Here is a 6,237-nt window from a genome sequence, read left to right as displayed (position 1 = left end):
AGACCCCCCCCCCCCCCGCCCAGTTATCCAGGGACATTCTTCAAAGATCTTGTCACTGATGGATCTGTGGAGTCGTTTTCACTTTTTACTATTGTGAATAGTGTTATCATGAACAGTCACATACAAGTATTTTTTTCAGCAGTTGGTTTCAAGTATTTGGGGGATACACTCACGGGCAGGGAGTCGTACGGTACATCTAATTCTCACTGACAAACCAACAGACTGCTTTCCACAGGTCTGCATCAGGTGAAATCCCCACCAGCCTTGTATTATCGTCTTTGATTTCTCCACAATTACTCTAATGTTTCTTTTACTTTTTTTTTTTTTTTTTTTTTTTTTTGAGACAGGCTCTCCTCGTACCCCCAGCTACCCCAAACTCACTATGTAGACCAGCCTGCCCCTAACCCCCCCCTGCCTCTGCCTCCCGAGTGCTGGGATTAAAGGCATGTGCCACCACGCCCAGCTTTATTTTACTTTTTTTAGTATAATCTTCACCTCAGTTGAAAGGAAAAAGGTAACATGAACGAAAAAGAAAGAGAACTCAACCAACAAACTAACTCCAGATACGCAAATTGCAATGCAGAAATAAAAACAACACAGAACCCCAATAACATACTTCCTCAGAAAGAAGAGGAAGAAGAAAGGACAGGAAAGAGGAAGGGAGAGAGGGGGAGGGGAGAGGGGAGGGGGAGGGGAGGTGCCAAGACACCCTAGAAAGAGCTTAGGGTTTAGTAATTTATCATTTGCCAAATGCTTTTAGGAAAGTCAATCTAGCATTCTGCAATCCCCCTGCCCACACTCCCTGTATTTCTAGCAGGGGGGAAGGAGGGGGAGGGGAAGGAAAGGAAAGGAAAGAAAAGGAAAAGCAAATCCCATGGTAATGGTCCCTAATGAAAATGACCTGGAAAAACTTCCAGACAAAGAATTTAAAAGAATAATTACAACTTCAAGTAACTCAGAGAACACAGAGACAAAGGGATAAATGGAACAAGGGAGCAAATCCAGGATCTGAAATAGAGTTCAAACTGCTTGAGGAAAACCAAACTGAAATGATACTGGAAATGAGAAACATAATAAGTCAAATGGAAACCTCAGTGGAAAGCTCACCAACAGAATGGACCATGTGGAAAATAGAGTCAGGAATGGAAGACAGACTAGACAAATCAGGTCACTAAGGTCAGTGAAAAGTTTTTTAGAAATATATGAACATGGGAGCTTTGGGATACCATAAAAAGAAGTAACCTTTGAATTATGGGCACAGAAGAAGCTACCATAGCAAAGGCACAGAAAGTATCTTCAGTAAAATCATAAAACAAAATTTCCCAAACTTAGAGAAAGAGATGCCCATTCAGGTACAAGAGGCCTACAGGGCACCAAAGAGACAGGATCACAAAAGAAATTCTACACTGCATATTATAACTAAAACATTTAAAATGCAGAAGAAGGAAGGGGTATTGAAAGCCACAAGATAGAATGATCAAGTCACTTATAAAGGTAGGTACATAGCCAGGCATGGTGGCACATGCCTTTAGTTCCAGCACTTGGAAGACAGAGGCAGGTGAATCTCTGTGACTCCAGGGCCAGCCTGGTCTACACAGCAAGTTCCAGGCCAGCTGGCGCTACAGGGAGACCCTGTCTCAAAAAGACCAAAAAATAAAATAATAAAATAATAAAAAAAAGCAGGCACATTAAAATAACATCTGATTATTAGACAGAAAACATTAAAGCCAGAAGGACCTAGAAAGATGTATTTCAAGCCTCAAAAGATAACAACTGTCAACTTAGACTACTATACCCAGCAAGACTATCTATTAAAATTGAAGGGGAAATAAAATCTTTCCATGACAAAAACAAATTAAAAGAATTTAAGACTACTAAGCCAGCTGTACAGCAGAAGCCAGAATAGACAATTCAGTCTGAACAGAAGGACAAACGCATCCAAGAGGTCACAGGGATCAAACAATGTCAGAAGAGGTGATCAAAAGAGATCTGAGAAAACACCACATAAGCAGAAAAATGATGGAAATTAGTACACATCTTCCAGTAATAACTGAACACTAATGGTCTCAATCCCCCCCCAAAAAAGACATAGACTAACATACTGGATTAGAAAACAGAATCCATCATTCTGCTGCCTCCAGTAAACATACCTCACCCTCAATAACGCACACCCCCTTAGATAAAAGTATGGAAAAATGTATTCCAAGAAAACTGAGCTAAGAAACAAGCAGGTCTAATATCTGAAAAAAATGGACATCAAATCAAAACTAGTCACCAGAGGTAAGGAGGGACACTTCATGGCCATTCCATGAAAAAACCACCAAAATGATACTATAATCAAAAACATACAGGCACAAAGCATGGGGCACCAAATTCCGTTAATGAGATACTATTAGGTCTAAAATGACAGATGAACCACAACAGGGTAACAGAGGGTGACCAGTACCTCACTCTCACCAACAGACAGGTCATCTGGAAAAATAGAGAAACTCAGGAGTTAAATTACATCAGAAATCAAATGGACCTAACAGATATCCACAGAGCATACCACCCCAAAACTAAAAAACACACATTTTTCTCAGCAACCCATGAAATTCTCTCCAAAACTGACCATGTATTAGACTAAGCAATATGGGAACATTGAAACAACATCCTGAATTCTATCAGACCAGGAAGAAACAAAGTTGGATATCAACAGCAACAGAAACCACAGAAATACACAAGCCCATGAAAACTAAGAAACACAATGTTGAATGATAATTGGTTCAAGGAAATTTACAAATTCCTAGAACTGAATAAAAGTGAAACACATCATATCAAAATCCTCTGGGTACAACAAGAGCAGTCCTGACAGGAAAGCATACGGCGCTCAGCTCCTACATTTAAAAAGTTTGAGAAATCTCAAATTAACACCTTAATGATGCACCTGAAGGCCTTGGACAAACAAGAGCAAACAACGGGCCAGAAAGGAGACAGGAAGAGGATAAAAATCAGGGGTGACATTCATGAAATAGAAAAGAAAAAAATGACACAAAGAATCACTGAAACAAAGAGTCAGTTCTTCGGAAAGATTAACAAGCTTGGCAAAAATTCAGCAAAATTAACCAAGAGGACCGAGTATGGTAAAATTAGAGCTGAAAAGGGGGACCTTACAACAGACACTAAGAATCATAGGACATAGCTTAAAAATACACATTCCACCAAATGGAAAATCCAGAAGAAATGTCAAATTTCTTTTTCTATGCATATAGAGAAATGTATATATACATTGAAATATACATATATACATATAGATATATAGATATATATACATATAGCCTATCAAAGTTAAATCAAGATAAAATTATTTAAATAGACCCATAATATCTCATGAGATAGAAGCCATGATTAAAAATCTCCCAATTAGCTGGGCATGGTGGCGCACGCCTTTAATCCCAGCACTTGGGAGGCAGAGGCAGGTGGATCTCTGTGAATTCAAGGCCAGCCTGGTCTATATAGTGAATTCCAGTCCAGCTGAGGCTACAGTGAGACCCTGTCTCAAAAAGACTTCCCAATTAAAAAAGCCCAGGGCCAGATGGATTCAGTGCAAAATTCTACCAGACCTTCAAAGAAGACTTAACTCCAATACTTCTCAAATTATTTGATAAAAGAGAAAATGAAGGAACATTTTCTAATCCTTTTTATGAAGCCAGTATAGCCCAAAAAGAGACAAAATTCAATAAAAATGAAAATTATAGGCCAATATTTCTGATGAATATAGACACAAAATCCTCAATAAAATATTGGAATTAAATCTAAAAACACATCAAAAAAGACTATCCACCATCATCAAGTCAGTTTTATCCTATAGATACAAGAATGGTTCAACATATATAAATCAATAAATACAATCCACCATATAAGTAAATTCAAGGACAGCAATCACATGACCATCTCACTAGATATAGAAATGGCCTTTGACAAAATTCAACATTCCTTCATGACAAAAGTCCTAGAAAAAAGGGTTTTTTTGGAATAATGTACAACACAGTAATTAGCAAAAAAAAAAAAGTTCATTTCTTACTGTGTTTTTTTTATTATTTTTCCAAAAACAATATTATCCTGAGTCTTTTACTTGCAATCAATAAAAACCTTGAACTCCCAGTCCAAATCCTCCAGAGTGTGAGAAAGTGAAAAAGACTTCACTGTAAAATTCAATGATCTTCCCAGTTGCCAACTCACTTCGGCCACAACTACCACCACCTCATGACCTTGGTTGGGAGAGTTTCTCCACAATAGATTGCATGGTAAACCAGTGGCTCCCATCCATGGCCACCACCAGCAGCTTGCCTGCCTGAGTAAAGCCAGAAGCCAGCAGTATGCCACACACACACACACACACGCACACGTACACACATGCCCCCCACACACATACGCACACACACAGGCACACACACACACACACACACACACACACACCCCACACACACGCACGCGCGCATGCTAAGTGTATTCAGCAAACCTGAGGAGCCATTGGAGAATCACTGCCCAGAGAAATCCACCTGCTGAGGCTCTAGGCTTTTCTAATAGAGCTAGAGATGTTCAAGGACCAAACCTGCCCCCAGAGGAGGGCAGGTATTCTGACTTTTAGCACAGGAATGCACCCCTGCCAATGGTCTACTCATAAGGACAGTGAGAATGAACACCTCTACTGAGGCATTTCCTTGTTTGGTTTCCAGTCATGAAGAGCTTGCTCTCGATCTTTGCCTTGGGCAGAATTCTGCCATGCTTGGTAATAGAGTTTAGAAACAATTATGAAAAAAAGTGCTTGACTGTAAAAAATCACAAAAGTTAAAAGGGGAAGAAATTTGAATAAAGGTTACATTTCTGGGATTAGTGTCAATGCAAAAATTGGATACTCCAGTACTCTAGAGGAGATGAGGCTTCTGCAGTGATCTCCCCTAGTTACTCATGGATCTTCATCAGAACCTGCACTTGCCCAGAGAACAACATGAAGTGTTTTATTTAATTCGGACTCAGTTGCTTTGTGCACATGTTTTGGGGGTAGTCCAGTGGCACATGTCAAATAATACCCAGAGAGGCATTTAGTGGGGGATTTTATAGTCAAGGTAGGGGTAAAATCCTTGCTTTCACCAGAACATGGTCCTTTGCGTCCTTCAATGTTACTATCAAAAATTTTTACTGGGGCTGGAGAGATGGCTCAGAGGTTGAGAACCCTGGTTCTTCTTGCAGAAGACCCAGGCTCGAATCCCAGCACCCACATGGCAGCTAACAACTGTCTGTAACTCCAGTTCCAGGGGATCTGACAGCCTCTTCTGTCCTCTGGGGGCACTGCACGACATGGGTGCACTTACCTACATGCAAGCAATAACATGCATACACATAAAATAAAAATAATAATAATTTTTTTACTTAATCACCAATTTACCTCAGTGACTGGGGAACTCTCAGGTAGGTGATTGGTTTAAAGATTAAAATTGTTATGGTGGTATCTGTATGAGTTTGTCATGGGAAGATTCAGACTCCACTCCTCCCATAGAAAGTTTAGCAACTACTCACTGAACAAAGCCTCACTTTGAAAACCTGACACTTGAAAACAAGCCTGGGATGCAGGTGGTTCACAGGACTGAATAAAATCTAAATCAGAAGAGGAGGAACAACAGTCTTACTATGACCATGCCACCCCACCCCCATCCCCAAATCACCACTATGCTACATGGAGATGTGCTAGCTACATGGACCTGCTGGGGGAGAGGTAAGCGAGAGTTGCTAATTCAGATTCCCTACAAATCCCAAACCCTTCCCAGAAGCCCACTGCAGATTCACTACCAGTAATGACATGGCCACATCAGCAGGTCTGAAGCAGAGTCAAAAGAGCCAAGGTCATGGAGACACGTGCATGGGTCATCATGGTCTCTGTGTTCTTCCCCGTTATGGAACCTGACAGATATCAGCTGAGATCAGTCCTGAGAAACTGAACTGCTCACTGTCATAGGAGCAGCAGGACATCCAACCTCACTTTACTCTAAAACCTCTGGTGTCCTTCTCCGTACGGGAGGGAGACACCTCCATGACCACCTCAAAGGGCACTCGGGGCTAGCCCTCTTCAATACATATATATAATTCTTTTTTTTATGTGTATGTGTGTATTGCCCACATGTGGGTAAGTGCACCCATGTCGTGCAATGCCTGCGGAGGACAGAAGAGACTGTTGGATCCCCAGGAACTGGAGTTACG

Source organism: Nannospalax galili, unplaced genomic scaffold, assembly GCF_000622305.1.
Source record: "Nannospalax galili isolate Female #2095 unplaced genomic scaffold, S.galili_v1.0 scaffold771, whole genome shotgun sequence".
Classification (NCBI taxonomy): Eukaryota; Metazoa; Chordata; class Mammalia; order Rodentia; family Spalacidae; genus Nannospalax; species Nannospalax galili.
This window is presented reverse-complemented; position numbering follows the sequence as displayed.